The 19705-nt window shown below is 42.3% G+C and overlaps 1 long non-coding RNA gene across 1 annotated transcript in view; it reads left to right on the top strand.

Annotated features, from left to right (window-relative positions):
* Positions 1-18010, top strand: part of LOC132815388 (uncharacterized) — a 59422-nt gene extending 41412 nt beyond the window's left edge. The window contains exon 4 of the long non-coding RNA XR_009644648.1: positions 17680-18010. This is a non-coding gene — a long non-coding RNA (uncharacterized LOC132815388). The remainder of the gene's footprint in view (positions 1-17679) is intronic.
* The last annotated feature ends 1695 nt before the right edge of the window (positions 18011-19705 follow it).

Raw genomic sequence — 19705 nt, 5'->3', positions numbered from 1 at the left:
TGAGGCGATCAATGTCGCGGTGGCAGTTGGATATGAAGAGATCGAGGGTGGGTAAGAAGCCAGCACGGGGTGTGCAGATGGATGGGGTGTGTTGGAGGCGGGAGAAGGGGTCGTCAGAGGGTGGACGAGAGTCCTGGTGAAGACTTCCTCTGCAAATGAAATTCAGGAGGTTGTGGGTCCTCCAGGTAAGGTAGTGGATCTACTATAGAGTTTAGTTTGTGTGACATCCTCTGCAAAGGACCTCCATAAAGGATTCTCCAGCGAAGAAACAATTTGCAGGCAATCAGAATCAGGGTCATAGTCCTCAAGTCTGAAGAGAATGTGTTCTGAAAGAATTGCAAAACCTCCACATTGTATGTCTGAAGTCGGAGGGAGGTGGGATGATAGCAAACATAAAAGTTATATAACTGAATGTATAAATATTTGCTATGGAGATAAAAATTTGGTGGGGATATAAGATGATTTATTGCTGTCCTTCATTCTTTAATAGAATATGGGCCTCACCAGCAAAGTCAGCATGTGTTGCCCAACCCTGATTGTTCTTGTTACAAATTACAACATTGCTGTGGAACTGAAGTCAACTGTCGGCCAAATAATTTTCCTCGTTTCCATTGCTGAATAAGATCAATAATAATTTCATGTTCACCATTTTTGAGATTAGTTTTCAATTCCAGAGTTATTAATAGAATTTAAATTCCCCTAGCTGTGATGGGATTTGAATTTTTTTTACTAAAGCATTAGCCTGAGCCTCTGGATTACTAGGTCAAATCCATTACCACTATACGACCGTCTGATTTCATTAACTTCTGAAAGTGTTAATATTGGAGAAATCATGAAGTTCCACCCAATCTGATGATGTAGTGTTAGATGGAGAAGGTGGTATCTAGCTTGAGATTCCAATGGGTTAGATATGAAATCCCTGGCTCCTGTTAGTCTTATTAACTATAGAGAATGTAATTTGTTCCTATTGATATTGTGCAACCTTGTTTCTTATGAAGTTCACTTGTGATTCATCCTTACCACTGTTAGCCAAGTCAGTCCTTTGACCCAATGTAGAAAGGAGGATTAAGAATGGTGCAGTGGTAATGACACCAGATTAGTAGCCCAGAATCGAAGAGTAATATTCACACTCCAGCTCCACACTTCTGAACGATGAGCACTCTGTGGCAGGGTGGTGCAACAGATTAGAAGGCCTTGTCATGGGTCTGCTCATGGACCTAACCAAAGTGGCCATTAACAGGTCCAGACAATGGGCCATGGAGGGAATCATCAGCACTCTGGTGTCCTTGAAAAAGGAGCATGTGGTATTCATTGGAATAATAGAGGCCTTCAGAGACTGTTGGGCACATGGGCTGGGGTGCATCTTCACTCCAGACAACGTTGTTTTGATTTAGTGAGTTTCTGTTTCCTATGCAAGTTTCTGTTAAGCTGTATTTTAGTGTGGGGCAGTCTTGGTTAAAAGAGTAAAAAGAAGATTGATGTCAGCCCTATACCCAGACCATTAGCATATGGTTATTGGTTCCACAGCAGATACAATACATGATAGTTTAGAGCACAGCCATTTAGTTTGAACTACCAAAAATAATTTCATATAGACCATTACCTCCAACAGAGAAAGAAATATGACATATTTATATTTTTATGGTGATGTCTGAAGCAGATGGTGATGACAGTTAACTGAATCAAAACCAATTCTCTTTCTCAACATGTTAACATATTATTCAAGGTTAGGTAAGATCAGATAGGAAATAAGCTTGCTGTCATGTCCTACGTTGCAATGATACATTGGCGATATTTCGACACAAGTTAGGAATACAACAGCCTACTATAGACACAACTTACAATTGCAGCATAATTATAAATTAACAATCGGATCTGATAAAATCCTTTCTGTACAACTACTACAACATATTATTGAGATTAACATTGGACCTACTGAAGATTTCAAAGCATTGAAATAAACTGTAAACATTAATATAAACTGATCCTTTTGAGAGTCAGTTATTAAGAAAACAAAATTCTTCTGGTCATATTTCTGTAGAACGTGTGACTCAATGTTGCATGAGAACATATTCCAATTGAAGTGTTCTTTAATACCAAAGTGGGAAGTGGATCCTCAAGAATCTTGAAACAAGGCTATTTTGCATACAACCTTCCTCTTTTCTTTCTATCTGTTCATTGTGTAACCACAATGACCAGGTCATTTTCAGGCAGTCTCCAAATTCCTGTCCAACCACCGATAATTAGCTATTAAGTGACTGTGGTTAGGTTGCTGTTGACTTGCTACAGGCTGACTGTTGGTTCATAACCAGAAGAAGACAGGTGACTTCCATAGATTGATTTTAAAATACCATTAAATATGAGTATAAAACATAGATAAAGGCCTTGCAAATGACTCTGGTTATGCACTGGTAGTTATTGAATTCTAGCCAGTCCAGTGTCCCATTTGTTTCTGTCTTTGGGTAGGGGATGGGAAATTTAACAAATCCATCTGTTTTTCTCCTTCCATTTTAGTTATCCAGATTCTTAAATTTGGATTTCACGATATTTTGGATTCATTTGTTCCTTTTCTTCTTTTCTAAATCCTGGTATATTCTACTTACGAACGAAAGTCACTTTGGTGAGTTGTAAAGTGACCTGTGAAGACCCTTTGTTTGGAATGGCCGTTGATGTAACTTCAATGTTTTGTTGCTCCAGAAGTAAAATAACCACCTCGAGAGTGACTGGTAACCCACAACTTAACATAATTTTGTGCCATCAGGTAAAGAAAGAAGACATTTGAAAAACATATTTCTGTAACACATTTAAAAATATTTTGACAACATTTTAGCTACCCTGCGCCTGTGCATAAATCCACAGTAAGCAGAGCTTTGAAGTGGCCAAGGAGACACCTGCACAAGCCAGTTTTGCCTAAACATTTGCTCTATGTCAAAAAAAAAGAAAAGAGTAATGCAGTAAATATGTGAAGAATGTTTCTATTTTTCAATTTGTTTGCATGTTACAATGTCTTGACCTTGCACAGTAAAAGGCATTGAAGAATGTTGGGAGTTAACTCTGGAAAAATTCAGTAATCATTTTCTGCTTTAGTCTGCTGTCTTTGGATGAGTGAAACAGTCCACCATGTCATCAATGTGTCAAAGATCATTTCCTTGTTTGCATGCTATAGCGCAAAATTTTGGGGCATCTCTACGGCCCTGTGGCTACAATTAGGAAAAAAGATCCCTGATCAACCAGGCAGTCATCAGACTCTTCAGACTCATCGGCCTCTTCAGTTTCCTCAGTTGAAGAATCTACTGCATCTATGACTACCTCATCTTTCTCTGTGCAGCATACAGTGCTGTGCTCCTCAACATTAGTTTCCATGATTGTCTCCACAGGGTTTTTCTTGGCAGCCTTCTGCAGGTGAGTAAAAAGAGCCCTTTCATCGAGATTGTTGACCTCACATCACTCATTTTTGTTTTTAGCGTCTTGTGCAGTTGTAGCCCTTTAGAACCCAGCATGGTGATTCATATTCATCTTTCATTGCCTTCTCCATTATGGAAGAGGCCTTGAGAACAGTTGCATTGTGCTCCTCTTAACAATGGCTTCAACATCTGAGTAATTAATTGCCATTAGTAGTTGTTTTTTAGGTTCCTGATCACACTGTCACCCATTTGCTAGCTGTGTGTGGCATTGGGAGGCAAGAATGCCAGTGTGGTACGCCAGCAATGTTGTGGCACATTCGACGGTGGTCTGTAATGATGATGAACTTCCTTTTCTTCCGTTGATGTTTTAAGTTGACTTTTCTGATCCATGCCTCAAAAATGCTGGAAGTATTTCAGGTGTTTTTTTTTTAGCTTCGTACTGTGCACATAGCATATTGAATTTCACAAAGCAACTTAGTTTTTTGGACTTTACTGTCATAAGAAATGGCAACTTTTCAGTGCCATCCATGATAGTTGCATGGTGGTGGCATGTCCTTTGCTTTGTTTTCCATCAATGCACGTTTTCATGTTTAAACATTAGAGTGTCCAGGTAAACTGTAGTAGAACAGTCTAGTTTCAAAGTTTATTAAACGTATTTCTTGACACATCCTTGTTCAAGACATGGATGAGGCCATTTTGCAGTTAATTATCTCTTTTTGCTACCATGACTCCTGCATTGTCAACATTGAACATGATGCCGTGCCTTGTCTTGGACAGTCCAGGCATTTGTTGCTGCAGGTGAAGTCTTTGCAGCCCAACCTCTTTGCAGGACAACACCCCTTTCCAGCAGGAATGAATCAGAGATCAGATCATTCTCTGCTTGAGCTGCCTTGAATTATATTAGCAGATCTTCTACAAGGTAGCTACTTGCTGTTCCTTGCTGGAGAGAATACCTGCTCATGAAACTGTCCCAAGATTTTCACCTTGTGCTTGTGAATGGTGGACAAACTATTCCTCTCACTCCTTTGCAATGTCCAGGTTTTGCTTCATAACATGATTTTCTCCTTGATGTATCAATTTCAAGTTGTTTCCATTCAATGGGTATTTTTAACTTTATCACAGATATAGCCATATTTGCAGGGTTTCACAAGAGAGATTGCAATGTCAATTGAAATCTAAGCTATGATTTTGCACTGTAGCGTGGTCTAACTCAATTCTAGTTGCTTGGCTACATGACAAGCTTGCATGCGTTTGGGTAATTCTAAGTTAACAGTCTGGAATTTTGATCCAAGTTACTTCTTGCCAAGACCTGGCAGGGAAGGTTTGACTTTCACACCACATTGCAAATTGAGCCCTCAAGTGGTCAACTGAGGACCACTTAATGGCCTCAACTCACTGCCACTGGGGATGACACAGCTGCAGGCAAGCCTATCATCATTTGAAAATCAACCTGTGCAGGGATTTGGGGGAGCAGACAGAGATTTTTTTGTTGATCAAAGGCAATCAATGTCTGATCCTTGGGACTTGACATTGGGCACAGGGTTGGCCGCAGATTGGCCACATCATTCTGCCAATGACCCCCAATTTGGCAACTAGTGAAGTCGATATTGATGGTGTGTGGTTGAAGGGTCCCAAAGTGGAAGATGAGGCGTTCTTCCTCCAGGTGTCGGGTAGCTTGGATTTAGCGATGGAGGAGGCCCAGGGCTTGCATGTCATTGTGGGAGTGGAAGGGGGAGTTGAAGTGATTAGCCTTAGGGCGGTGGAGATGTTTGGTTCATGTGTCCTAGGTATGTTCCCTGAAATGCTCCACAAGTTGTGTCCAGTCTCCCCAAAGCAGAGAAGACAACATCAAGACCAACAGACACAGTAGATGAGGTGGTGAATGTACAGGAAAATCTCTGCCAGATGTGAACAGATCCTTTGGAGCCTTCAATAGAGATGAGGGGAGAGGTGTGGGCATAGGTTCTACGCCTCTTGCAACAATAAAGGAAAATGCCATGTATGGAGAGTGGGTTGGTAGGGGGTGTGGACCTAACAAGGGAGTTACGGAGGGAATGGTCTCTGCGGAATGCAGATAGGAGTGGGAAGGAAAGTATGTTTCTGGTAGTGAGGTCTGATTGTAGGTGGTGGAAATGGTAGAGGATAATACAATATATCTGGAGATTAATGGGTTGGAAGCTGAGGACCGGGAGGGGTGGGCTTCTATCCCTGTTGCGGTTGGAGGGGTGGTGGGGTTCAAGGGCAGAAGTACAGGAAGTAGAGGAGATGTGCTGGAAGGCATTGGTGAGGCCTTCCCTGGAAAAGGCAGCTCATTGGCTCTTCAACTGACTACTGAGACCTCTGCTCCATCAACAAGATTCTGCCCAATGTTCCATTATTTTCTACATACATATCATATCATATATCAATCATAAAATTAATGAATGATTATAAATGCAAGTAGTACATTATAGAGACAAATAAAGGTTACATGAATGCAACAATTTGCACTTACATCATGATTATAGTACGCTATCATTTGAATTGGACGAACCTTCAATCCTATACTCTATAACAAAACTAATTTAGAAATTCAAGTTGAGGAATTTAATATATCTTTATCTGAAAATTCTGTCATGTTGAAATGTACTGAAGGTTTTGTCATTGCAACAGGCCTTGGAAAATTGCCAGGAAGGGTTGTTTCATTTTCCTCATCCAATTTTTAACTAATTGACTGCTATAATTGTTTTTCTTTCAAACTTACTGTTTGGCGCAGCTTTAATTTCTCTCATGCCATCCTTTATCAATCTCTAGAGCAGTTTTGCTTGTAGAGTTTTCACAAGAGCTACAGTCCTAATTTACAGTCCCAACTTGAAGACCACTCTCAGGAATATAAGCCCCAGACTACCCCTAACATTGCAATTTTGTTCTGAAGAGCCAAGAAACATTAACTTTATTTGTCCTCACCACAGATGCCAACAGACCTGCTGCAAATTTCCTGTATTTTCTGTTTTTGTTCCACAATCGTGTCTCTGTGGGAAGTTGCCAAGTGGAAACCAGACACTTCCCCCATAGAGTGAAAAGAAACAATAAAGCCAATAGTTCTACAGAATTGTGTTTGTTTAATTTGCCTCATTGTATAAAAACTGGACTATCGTCACTTCCTAATAGTTGGAGAACTTGAAAAGACCAATAAGTACATGAAGCATTAAAGTTTGGTATTAGCATATAACTGAAGGTGAATTGAACCATGACTTCCAAGGCCCAATGACAAAAAAAAACCTTTGTAGTGCTATGCATCTTTTAAATGTGTGCACACAATAATATCCATCAAGAATAAGTATGTTGGGAAATCAGGGACGTGTACTCATTGGTTTCAGCCTATTCAGGGAGGCACGGTGGCACAGTGGTTAGCACAGATGCCTCACAGCTCCAGGGACCTGGGTTCAATTCCCGCCTCAGGTGACTGACTGTGTGGAGTTTGCACATTCTCCCCGTGTCTGCATGGGTTTCCTCCGGGTGCTCCGGTTTCCTCCCACAGTCCAAAAATGTGCAGCTAAATTTTCAAGCTAAATTGCCCGTAGTGTTAGGTAAGGGATATATGTAGGGGTATGGGTGGGTTGCGCTTCGGCAGGTCGGTATGGACTTGTTGGGCCGAAGGGCCTGTTTCCACACTGTAATCTAATCTAATCTAGACTAATCCGCCACTATATACTATATCAGGTATTATTGATGCCATTCCATTTCTCTGCCATTGTTGGCAGAATGCAGGTCCTTGTCATGAATTCACATCTTCACATTGCCCTTGAATCTTTTGGCTCCTTCACCATTGAGCATTTGCCATGAATCACTTCATTCACCTCTCCTTTAATTTTCTTGCTATTTACTGCTGCCCTTATACCCTCTATATGTCACTCCTGTTATTCACTGAGGTATTGGTTTCCTTTCCTCTGTCAATTTTCATGCTGAATGATTCCACACCATGACTGATTTAAACTACATCCTTCCTTTCCTTGTCCTCTCTCCTTCAAGAACACTGTTTCCTGTTTTCTCTAAAATTTCATATAAACTCTCCAAATTCATATAACCTTTCCAAATTCATATAAACTCTCCTACCTATATCCCCAGCCACTTCCATCCTCTTTCAAGTCCATTTCCTTCTTCATTCACTTCTTCTCGTAACAGAATCCTTCTTCTCGTAATTTATAATTCACTCTGATTCCTACTGTCTGCTCTTAGCACTCTATTTACTAACGTATCTCTGTAGCTGTCACTCCCTCACCTTGATTTTGAATGCCCTCATTCCCAGCAAAACCATATATGCCTCCAACTGTTATGCACCCTGGGCATCCCGTATTAACACCCTCCCTTAAGGAGGTCTACATTTGACCTCTGTGATAATTTCCACTTCCCCAGTAGCTCTTCATTTGAATTTCTTTAATCAACTCTCCACTGTTGTCAGACAGAGCTTTCATTTGACATCGCATTGCACCTCTGTCATGATTGCATTCACTTAACACTGAAGAGAAGGTGTAGATTATGTGCTCAAACTCTGGAGTGAGTGTTGAACCCATAACCTTCATTGCTCCCAGGATAACCTGCAGGATGATGTTAATTGTTTGGTTGAGTGGGTAAAACAGAGACAAACGGAATTCAGTCCTGAGAAGTACGATGTTATACATTTTGGGGAGGGCAAACAAAGCAACAGAACATACAAGAAATGGGAGGAGATTGAGAGCTGGCAGACACCTTAGGTGCATGTCCAGAGATCCCTCAAGGTAGCAGATAGTAAAGAGGCATAAGCTTTCCTTCATTTGGTGAGGTAATGTATACAAAAGCAGGGATGTATTGTTAAGACTTTATAACACGCTGTTAGGTCATAGCTGGAGTTTCGTATACAGTTCTGGTGACCACATAACAGGAATACAGCTGCTATATAAAAAAAGTACAGAGGAGATTTGCAAGAGTGTTGTCAGGACTTGAAAATTGAAAGATTATTTATGCTAGGGATGTTTTGAACATAGCAGGTTGAAGGATAACTTAATTCAGGTAAAATATTAATGAGGAGTTTGGATAGAGAGGACAGGGAGATCTGTTTCCCCAGTAGAACGGTTAGTTACCAGGGACACAATTTTAAGGCAATCAATAGAAGGATTAGAGGACCATGAAGAAGCCCTTTTTTCCTAGAGGGTGATGAGTGCCTGGAATTCACCACCCAGTTTTGTGGAAACCTGGAACTGCATCTGAATTGCTGTAACCTGCAAAACTATGTACCAGGTAGTGGAAAATGGGATTGGAATGAGTGGTTAGTTTAATCAGCCAGGGCAGATATGATTGCCTGAATGGCCTCTGATACGTTTTGAGGTCTATGCACATTTGTATTGTGTATTACCTGGCACTTAGTTGCTCTTTGCAAAAGTGTGAAATGTCTACAACTTCTAAACTACTCCTTCTGCATGAAAAGTGACCATGTGGGACAGTTGCAGTTTAATGAACCCTTGTGTTATGGCTAACTCAAATCGTTTGCTGGTATGTTGAAATTACATAAGAAAGATGAATGTGCATAAAGCCATAAGGTGGGTGAGAGTTCAGCTGATTCAAAATCTGTTCACTTGCAGACAATTAAAATTAGGCTGGTCAAGCAGACTGTGTGCATTTGGTATGATAAGTGTCTAAAACCTTACCATGTGCAAATCTGTTGTTTTAAAACGCTGTGTTTGTGTGCTTTGAGCCGGTTTTATTTTCAAGGGGTGCATTGAAAAAAGCAGCCTAATTAAGAACTGGCTGAAACCAGATCCTTGTGGCTCAATGGTTAGCACTGATGCCTCAAAGTGCCAGGAACCTGGATTTGATTCCACCTTGAGTGACTGCCTCTGTAGAGTTTGCACATTCTCCCTGTATTTGCATGGGTTTCCTCTGGTTGCTCCAGTTTCCCGCCACGGTCTAAATATGTGCAGATTCGGTGGATTGGCCATGCTAAATTGTTCATAGTGTCCAGGGATGTACATGATAGGTGGATAACCATGGAAAATGCAGGGAGATAGGGATAGGGCAGGGGAGTGGATCTGGGTGGGATGCTTTTTGGAAGTTCTTTGTGGACTCTATGAATTGAATGGCCTGATTCCACACTGCAGGGATTCTATGAAAAGAAAGGTTTTTAATTTATGTTTAGATCTTTGGTCATTTTTTTTCTCTTTTTCTTATGAATGGTTTGTTAAGGTTGATAATAATATCTAAAGAAAGGAACAAATGCAGTGACATATTCAGAATAAGGATTCTTCAAGTGTAAAGAATAGGAATATTAGAGTGATTTGATTCATAATTTCAATAAAATGTGATCAACATATCAAGTTGGGTGATGGGTTGCAGCTGCAGCTTGTGAGAGCTGTTGGACACAGAAGTAATCCAGAGCGAAGACATCTGTAGCAAGCTTGAGCAATTTCAAATCTGAGTTGAGCAGCTGGAGTCTGAACTGCAGATATTACACTGGACCAGGACTGTGATCAAGGACGTGAGGGTTTGATTTTGCCAGAGCGGCGATGAGAGAAGGAGAGGTGAAGCGAGGGCTACTGGGAAGGTGCATTTTCCCGCATTAAAAGGGACTTACCTCAGGAGTTGGACCTCCATTTTGCCAGAGCGGCGAGGAGAGAAGGAGAGGTGAAGCGAGGGCTGCCAGGAAGGATGAGTTTTCCCGCACTAAAAGGGACTTACCTCGGGAGTCGGGCCTCCATTTTGCCAAAGGAATGAAGGACTTCAGGGAAGACATGTATTTGTGTGGTTGCGTTACCCGAAACACGACTCGGGTAGTGTCTCCCACCCATCCTCCTCCTCTAACCAAAAAAAAGGACCTGTGCACCAGATTGGTAAGGTAATGAGTTTTTTTTTATTCCTTATTTTTTCATCAGTCTCTTTGGGAATTTACAATAGTGGGAATGAAGCTGAAGGCAGTTGAATGTTCCTCCTGCAGAATGTGGGAGGTGAGGGTCACCACTAGTGTCCCTGCTGACTACATCTGCGGGATGTGCACCCAATTCCAGCTCCTTGAAAACCGCGTTGGGGAACTGGAGCTGGAGCTGGATGAACTTTGGATCATTCGGGAGGCAGAGGGAGTTATTGAGAGGAGTTACAGTGAGATAGTCACTGCTCAGGTACAAGAAAAAGGCAAATGGGTTACAGTCAGGGGACGGAAAGGGAACCGGCTGGCAGTGCAGGGATCCCCTGTGGCCATTCCCCTCAACAATAGGTATACCGTTTTGGATACTGTTGGGGGGGAATGACTTACCAGGGTAAAGCAGTGTGGTACAGGGCTCTGGCACAGAGTATGTCCCTGCTGCTCAGAAGGGAAAGGGAAAGAGGAGCAGAGCAGTAGTCATTGGGGACTCCATAGTTAGGGGGGCAGACAGGAGGTTCTGTGAGGACAAGAGAGACTCACAGTTGGAGTGTTGCCTCCCAGGTGCCAGGGTTCGTGATGTCTTTGATCGTGTTTTTGGGATCCTTAAGGGGGAGGGGAAACAGCCCCAAGTTGTGGTCCACACAGGCACCAACGACATAGGTAGGAAGAGAAATGGGGATTTAAGGCAGAAATTCAGAGAGCTAGAACGAACAGAATTGTTGTCTCTGGTTTGTTGCCCGTGCCACATGCTAGTGAGACAAGGAATAGGGAGAGAAAGGTGTTGAACACGTAGCTACAGGGATGGTGCAGGAGGGAGGGTTTTGGATTCTTGAATAATTGGGGCTCTTTTTGGGATAGGTGGGACCTCTACAAGCAGGATAGTCTTCATCTGAACCAGAGGGGTACCAATATCCTGGGGGGGAAAATTCGCTAAGGATATTGGGGTGGGTTTAAACTAATCCAGCAGGAGGATGGGAACCAAAATTGTAGTTCAAGTATAGAAAAGGTTGAGAGTAGAGAGGTCCAAAATCAAGTTTCAGGGACGCAAGATGGCACCAGCAAGCAAGAAGTTGGTTTGAAGTGTGTCTACTTCAACGCCAGGAGCATCCGGAATAAAGTGGGTGAACTTGCAGCAGGGTTGGTACCTGGGACTTCGATGTTGTGGCCATTTCGGAGACATGGTTAGAGCAGGGACAGGAATGGTTGTTGCAGGTTCCAGGATTTAGATGTTTCCGTAAGAACAGAGAAGATGGTAAAAGAGGGGGAGGTGTGGCATTGTTGGTCAAGGACATATTACAGTTGCAGAAAGGATGTTTGGGGAGTCGTCAACTGAGTTAGTATGGGCTGAAGTTCGAAACAGGAAAGGAGAGGTCACCCTATTGAGAGTTTTCTATCGGCTTCTGAATAGTTCCAGAGATGGAGAGGAAAGGATAGCAAAGATGATTCTCGATAGGAGTGAGAGAGACAGGGTAGTTGTCATGGGGTGGCTTCAACTTCCCAATTATTGACTGGGAACACTATAACTATAGATGGATCAGTTTTTGTCCAGTATGTGCAGGAGGGCTTCCTGGCACAGTATGTAGACAGGCCAACGAAGGGCGAAGCCACATTAGATTTGGTACTGGGTAATGAGCCCGGCCAGGTGTTAGACTTGGAAGTAGGTGAGCACTCTGGTGATAGCGATCACAATTCTGTTATGTTTACTTTAGTGATAGAAAAGGATAGGTGTATACCACTGGGCAAGAGTTACAGCTGGGGGAAAGGCAATTCTGAAGCGATTAGGCAAGATTTAGGAAGCACAGGATGGAGAAGGAAACTGCAGGGGACAGGCACATTAGAAATGTGGAGCTTTTTCAAGGAAAAGCTACTGTGTGTCCTCAATAAGTATGTACCTGTCAGGCAGGGAGGAAGCTGTACAGCGCAGGAACCGTGGTTTACGAAGGAAGTGAATCTCTGGTCAAGAGGAAGAAGCAAGCTTATGTTAGGATGAGATGTGAAGGCTCAGTTGGGGCACTTAAGGATTACAAGGTAGCCAGGAAAGACATAAAGAGAGAGCTCAGAAGAGCCAGGAGGAGACATCAGAAGTTGTTGGTGGATAGGATCAGGGTAAACCCTAAGGCTTTCTATAGGTATTTAAGGAATAAAAGAATGACGAGAGTAAGATTAGGGCCAATCAAGGATAGTAGTGGGAAGTTGTGTGTGGAGTCAGAGGAGATAGGGGAAGCACTAAATGAATATTTTTTGACAGTATTCACTCTAGAAAATGACAATGTTGTTGAGGAGAATACTGAGATACAGGCCACTAGACTAGGTGTGATTGAGGTTCACAAGGAGGAGGTATTAGAAATCCTGCAGAGTGTGAAAATAGATAAGTCCCCTGGGCCAGATGAGATTTATCCTAGGATCCTCTGGGAAGCCAGGGAGGAGATTCCCGAGCCTTTGGCATTGATCTTTAAATCGTCATTGTCCACAGGAATAATGCCAGAAGACTGGAGGATAGCAAATGTGGTTCCCCTGTTCAAGAAGGGGAGTAGAGACAATCCTGGTAATTATAGACCAGTGAGCCTTACTTCAGTTGTTGGTAAAGTGTTGGAAAAGGTTATAAGAGATAGGATTTATAATCATCTAGAAAAGAATAATTTGATTAGGGATAGTCAGCATGGTTTTGTGAAGGATAAGTCGTGCCTCACAAACCTTATTGAGTTCTTTGAGAAGGTGACCAAACAGTAGATGAGAGTAAACCGGTTGATGTGGTGTATATGGATTTCAGCAAGATGTTCGATAAGGTTCCCCACAGTAGGCTATTGTACAAAATGTGGAGGAATCGGTTTGGGGGAGATACAGCAGTTTGGATTAGTAATTGGCTTGTTGAAAGAAGATAGAGGGTGGTGGTTGATGGGAAATGTTCATCCTGGAGTCCAGTTACTAGTGGTGTACCGCAAGGGTCGGTGTTGGGTCTACTGCTGTTCATCATTTTTATAAACGACCTGGATGAGGGCGTGGAAGGGTGGGTTAGTAAATTTGCAGACGACACTAAGGTCGGTGGAGTTGTGGATAGTGACGAAGGATGTTGTAGGTTACAGAGAGACATACATAAGCTGCTGAGCTGGGCTGAGAGGTGGCAAATGGAGTTTAATGCGCACAAGTGTGAGTTGACTCACTTTGGTCGGAGTAACTGTAATGCAAAGTACTGGGCTAATGGTAATATTCTTGGTAGTATAGATAAGCAGAGAGATCTCGGTGTCCAGGTGCACAGACCCTTGAAAGTTGCCATCCAGGTTGACAGGGTTGTTAAGAAGGCATACAGTGTTTTAGCTTTTATTAACAGAGGGATCGAGTTCCAGAACCATGAAGTTATGCTACAGCTGTACAAAATTCTAGTGCGACTGCACTTGGAGTATTGTATACAGTTCTGGTCACCGCATTATAAGAAGGATGTGGAAGCTTTGGAAAGGGTGCAGAGGAGATTTACTAGGATGTTGCCTGGTATGGAGGGAAGGTCTTAGGAGGAAAGGCTGAGGGACTTGAGGCTGTTTTTGTTAGGGAGAAGAAGTTGAGAAGTGACTTAATAGAGACATATAAGATAATCAGAGGGTTAGATAGGGTGGACAGGGAGAGCCTTTTTCCAAAAATGGTGACGGTGAGCACGAGGGGGCATAGCTTTAAATTGATGGGTGATAGATATAGGACAGTTGTCAGAGGTAGTTTCTTTACTCAGAGAGTAGTAAGGGTATGGAATGCTTTGCCTGCAAAGGTAGTAGATTCACCAACTTTAAGTACATTTAAGTCGTCATTGGACAAGCATATGGACGTACATGGAATAGTGTAAGTTAGATGGGCTTCAGATTGGTATGACAGGTCAGTGCAACATCGAGGGCCGAAGGGCCTGTACTGCACTGTAATTTTCTATGTTCTATGATTGCAGGTGACACAATCATACATGAAGTCATTCAAGTGAGGAAAAGGAAATAGAGGACAGTATAATTAGGGCATGCAGCTGTTCTCTGTACCTGTGGGTATGAGTCCAGAAGACTGTGTGGCCTGCCTAGGGCCAGGTTAAGGACATCTCTTCAGGGCTAGAGAGGAACTTAGAGTGAAAGGGGAGGGATCCAGTTACTTTTATCTACATTGGTACTAATGACATTGATAGGTTTGGAAAGGAGGTTCTGCTGAAAGATTTTGAACAGTTAGCAGTTAAACTAAAAAGCAGAACCTCCAAGGTAATAATCATATGCTTACCATCTGAACATACCAGCAAGGTAAGTAGATTCAAAGTGTTAAATGCATGGCTTAAAGATTGGTGTGGAAGGAATGGGTTTCAGTTCATGGACCACTGGCATCAGTATTGGGCCAAGAGGAGCTGTTCTGGTTGGATGGTCTTAGTTGAACAGTACTGAAACCAATGTCCTAGTGATCAAGTGACTAGGCCTACATAGAGTGCTTTAATATAGCTGGCTGTGGGAAGCTCTTGTGAGCAGAGTATATAATTGCAAAGCAAAAGGACATGGTGGCATTGCAAGTCAATTATTTGTGTGGATAGAAAGGGACAGTGTCCAAGCAGAGAAAAAATAGCAGCAAACAGGGTCAAAGGAGGAGAAATGGTAAAAAGACAAAATTAATGACTCTTTAATAAATACAGCATTTAGAACCAAATAAATGAATAAATTGCACAAGTAGAGGTCAATGGATATGAACTTATAACCATTAAGGAAGCATCATAACTAGGAGATCAAAGTTGGGAACTAAATATTCAGGGCTATATAACTCTTTGAAAGGATGCTCAAGAACTATGTTGGGGTAGCTTTGTTAGTAAAAAATGAAATAAGTATAATAGGAAATCATCTTGGAGTAATGTTGTGGAATGATTACAAGGCCATAAGATTAGGAGCAGAAGTAGGCCATTTGGACAAACAAGTCTGCTCTGCCATTCAAAAGAGATCGCGGCTGATCTAATACTTCTCAACTCCACTTTCCTGCCTTACCCCAATAACTCTTGATTCCCTCAGTAATCTCAGTGTTGAAAATATTAATGACCCAATCTCAACTGCCCTCTGCAGTAAAGAGTTCCACAGATTCACTACCCTCTGAGACCAAAAACATCTGTCTTAAATGGGAATGGAGTAGACTCATAGTGGGCTGAATGGTCTTTGTCTATTTCTATGTCTTATATTCTTATAGTTGGAGAATTCATGCGAATCATATTGAATGGCATGAAGTTTTACTGCAGACGGCGCTTTTGACTGTTCTTTTTGCTGCCTCTTTAGTTAATTATGATATCAAGCATCATGGGACAAATGAATTTAGTGCAATCCTTTTCCTCACTCTCAGGTTTTCCCACTCTTAAAATAATGCATGAAACACTGGTGCTGATATATGAGTTATCTTTAGTAGATCAAGTCCATTCAAGCTGACCCTGTAGCCAAATTGTTTATATGGTTCTATTCAGATCTTGACTGTCATTTCTTAATCCAATAATGATCACTCCTGCTAATCAAAAATAACAGAGTCAAAAAGCCATAGCGATGTACAGCATGGAAACAGACCCTTTGGTCCAACTAGTCCCACCTGCCAGCAACCGGCCCAGATCCCTCCAAACCCTTCCTATTCATATACCCATCCAAGTGCTTTTTAAATTTTACAATTGGACTAGCCTCCACTACTTCCTCTGGCAGCTCATTCCATTCATGTTCCACCCTCTACGTGAAAAAGTTGCCCCTTAGGTCTCTTTTATATGTTTCCATTCTCACCTTAAACCTACGCCCTCTAGTTCTGGACTCCCGACCCTAGGTGAAAGACTTTGTCTATTTATCCTATCCATGCCCCTCATGACTTTGTAAACCTCCGTAATGTCATCCCTCAGCCTCCAACTCTCCAGGGAAATCTGCCCCAGCCTGTTCAGCCTCTCCCTATAGCTCAAATCCTCCAACCCTGGCAGTATCCTTGTAAATCTTTTCTGAACCCTTTCAAGTTTCACAACATCTTTCCAATAGGAAGGAGACCAGAATTGCACGCAATATTCCAACAGTGGCCTAACCAATGTGCTGTACAGCCGCAACATGACCTCCCAACTCCTGTACTCAATACTCTGACTGATAAAGGAAAGCATACTAAACACCGCCTTCACTATCTTATCTACCCGCGACTCCACTTTCAAGGAGCTATGAACCTGCACTCCAAGGTCTTTTTGTTTAACAACACTCCCTTGGACCTTGCTATTAAGTGTATAAGTCCTGCTGAGATTTGATAAGATTAGATTACTTACAATGTGGAAACAGGCCCTTCGGCCCAACAAGTCCACACCGAAGCGCAACCCACCCATACCCCTACATTTATCCCTTCACCTAACACTACGGGCAATTTAGCATGGCCAATTCACCTGACCTGCACATCTTTGGACTGTGGGAGGAAACCGGAGCACCCGGAGGAAACCCACACAGACACGGGGAGAACGTGCAAACTCCACACAGTCAAGTCGCCTGAGTCGGGAATTGAACCCGGGCCTCTGGTGCTGTGAGACAGCAGTGCTAACCACCGTGCCGCCCAAAATGCAGCAACTCGCATTTATCTGAATTAAATTCCATCTGCCACTTCTCAGCCCATTTGCCTATCTGATCAAGATCCTGTTGTAATCTGAGGTAACCTTCTTTGCTGTCCACTACACCTCCAATTTTGGCGTCATCTGCAAACCTACTAACTATACCTCTTATGCTCACATCAAATCATTTATATAAATGATGAAAAGTAGAGAACCCAGTATCAATCCTTGTGGCACCCCACTGGTCACAGGCCTCCAGTCTGAAAAACAACCCTCCACCACCACCACCACCCTCTGTTTTCTACCTTCAAATCAGTTCTGTATCCAAATGGCTAGTTCTCCCTGTGTTCCGTGAGATCTAACCTTGGTAATCAATCTCCCATGGGGGCCCTTTGTCAAATGCCTTACTGAAGTCCATGTAGATCACATCTACTGCTCTGCCCTCATCAATCCTCTTTGTTACTTCTTCAAGAAACTCAATCAAGTTTGTGAGACATGATTTCCTACGCACAAAGCTATGTTGACTATCCCTAAACAGTCCTTGCTTTCCAAATACATATACATCCTGTCCCTCAGGATTATTCTGAGTTAAAGGAACCTGCCTGAATGGAGGTTCTATCCATGAGTGAGTATTGTAAGGTGCTGGGCAACAGTGCATTTAAAGGTATCTTGGATACTTTCCTTGTAAGTAATTTAAAAATGGACAATTGTAGGTTAGAATGATGATTAAAGGACAGTTTGAAACAGCTTTCATGATAATTGACAATATGTCATGCTGAGGTGATGTGATTTTTTTTCATGGCTCAATATTGAGTTCAACCATTTCAGACTAACATTCTGCCCTTGTTTTATGCCCTTTATCTTTCCAGGTTTGGTTTTGCTCAGTAAGGGGATCAAGGATGGTGAGGATAAGGCAGGAGAATGGAGTTAAGAAACGTATCAGCCATAATCGAATGGAAGAACAGACTTCAAGGATTGAATGACCTAATTCTGCTCGATATCTTATGGACTACTCCCTTATTTTTCCTGTTTTATTGCCATTGGGCAGCATTATTCTGTTGATTATTCTGCAATTCACACCTCCTGCAGAAACATTTTTTGTTTCTATATGGGTCACATTGCCATTCTCTTTGGCTTTGCCTCAATTACTTTATCATTTACATATATCTTCTCAAATGTTCTTTGTCCACTCTCACTTTCTGGCCCAAGTCTTTCATTTGCTTAAAGTCTGTAAAATGCCTAACTTTTGCCAGTACTATTAAAAAGCCATCAACCTGAAATACTAACTATTTTGCTTTCTCTGCAGAGGCTGAGTACTTCCTGCATTTTCTGTTCTTATTTCAGATTTCCAGCAGCTACAGTATTTTGCTTTTGTGCACAGCTAAGATACCATCTCTGTGTCTGCACACTATGCAGCATAGAAGTAATTTCTGTGGCCTTGTGACTGGGAATCCACTTGCAAGATGTATATTCGAAATTTGAAGTAGAGTTGTGCATTGGTAACGTAAGGCAGAATCTTGTCAGGCTGAGAGCAACATTGGCTGTGGCTTGATGACTCAGAGTGAATGTTGGTATCAGGCAAGATGTTTGATGAGTCCCACCTTAATTTTGAGATCATCGTGCTGCATTTTGTACACTTTTCTCAAGTGGCGTGGTAAGGTATTTGCTAGATAGCAGCCAGTCCCCAACTGACTCTCATGACTACTTGTTAAACAAAGCATTTAACTCTTATGAGCTGTGATCTTACCAAACTTGCTATACAAACTTACATTAGGAAAACATGGGAACCAGAGCAGGCACTCGGTGGGTTTAACTCACCACCTGCTCCAATAGACTTCCATGTTGGATACTGGGCACTGACATCATGGGTATGCTCCACTGGCGCTGGTCACAAATATCTAACATCCACAGATATTGCATTCAACAAATGACAGCCTCAATGAGCCCTCATAGCATATCTCCAATCCATTTCAGATCTTCAGTTATGCAGCTTACACTGCACCAGCAATTATCATTGTTATGCTATAGCAAGGCTCCATTGCGCTAAAGGATACACACCCAGTTAACGGCCTGCATCTCTGGGCTCTCCAGGCACATAATTCAAGGACTGCCTCTAATACCAATCCATGCCCTGCTCGTGGTGATCAGAGTCAGGATCCTCTTTTCATAAGTTGTTAGGAGCAAAATGACAGAGAGCAAACCAGCCATTTTTGCTCTTTCTTTACTCTTTCTGCCCCTACTGTGGACTGTTTTGCTGGTTGGAATGAGGGAGAAGCAGGTTTTACAGGAGATAGAAGGGCACTCACAGTTATTACTGTTAGTGCAGTTGAAGAGGTTTTCAAGTGAGTGAGTAGGCTGCACAGAAGGAAAGCGGGGTTGGTAATGTTAGGGATTGGGGCGTGTGACAGCGAGCAAAGGAAGATGTTAAAGAAGCAGGAAAGAATTAAAACAAGGGGTTATGAGAGCTAAAATAGGCCATGAAATGTCCTTGTCATGAAAGATTAAGGAGAAGACATTTTATATTTATATTAGGAGCAAGAGGGTAGGGAAAGGGTTGATCCATTCAAGGACAAAAGAGGTAATTTATGAGTGGAGCCAGAACTACTGAGGTCCTTAATGAATACTTCACATATGTATTCATCAAAAAGAAGGACATGGGTGATGTTAAGTTTAGGGAGGGGTCTGATAATATTTTAGGGAATGTCAATATGAAGAAGGAGGAGGTGGTTATCTTGGAAAACATTAAGGTAAGACTGTCCACAAGGCCTGACGAGATCTATCACAGGGTACTGAGGGAGGTAAGGAAGTAGATTGCTGGGCACATAACAGAGATTTTTGTATCCTCTTTAGCCACAGGCAAAGTCCCAGAAGACTGGAGAATAGCCAATGATGTTT

The sequence above is a fragment of the Hemiscyllium ocellatum genome, chromosome 4, assembly GCF_020745735.1.
Source record: "Hemiscyllium ocellatum isolate sHemOce1 chromosome 4, sHemOce1.pat.X.cur, whole genome shotgun sequence".
NCBI classification, from domain to species: domain Eukaryota; kingdom Metazoa; phylum Chordata; class Chondrichthyes; order Orectolobiformes; family Hemiscylliidae; genus Hemiscyllium; species Hemiscyllium ocellatum.
This window is presented reverse-complemented; position numbering and strand designations above follow the sequence as displayed.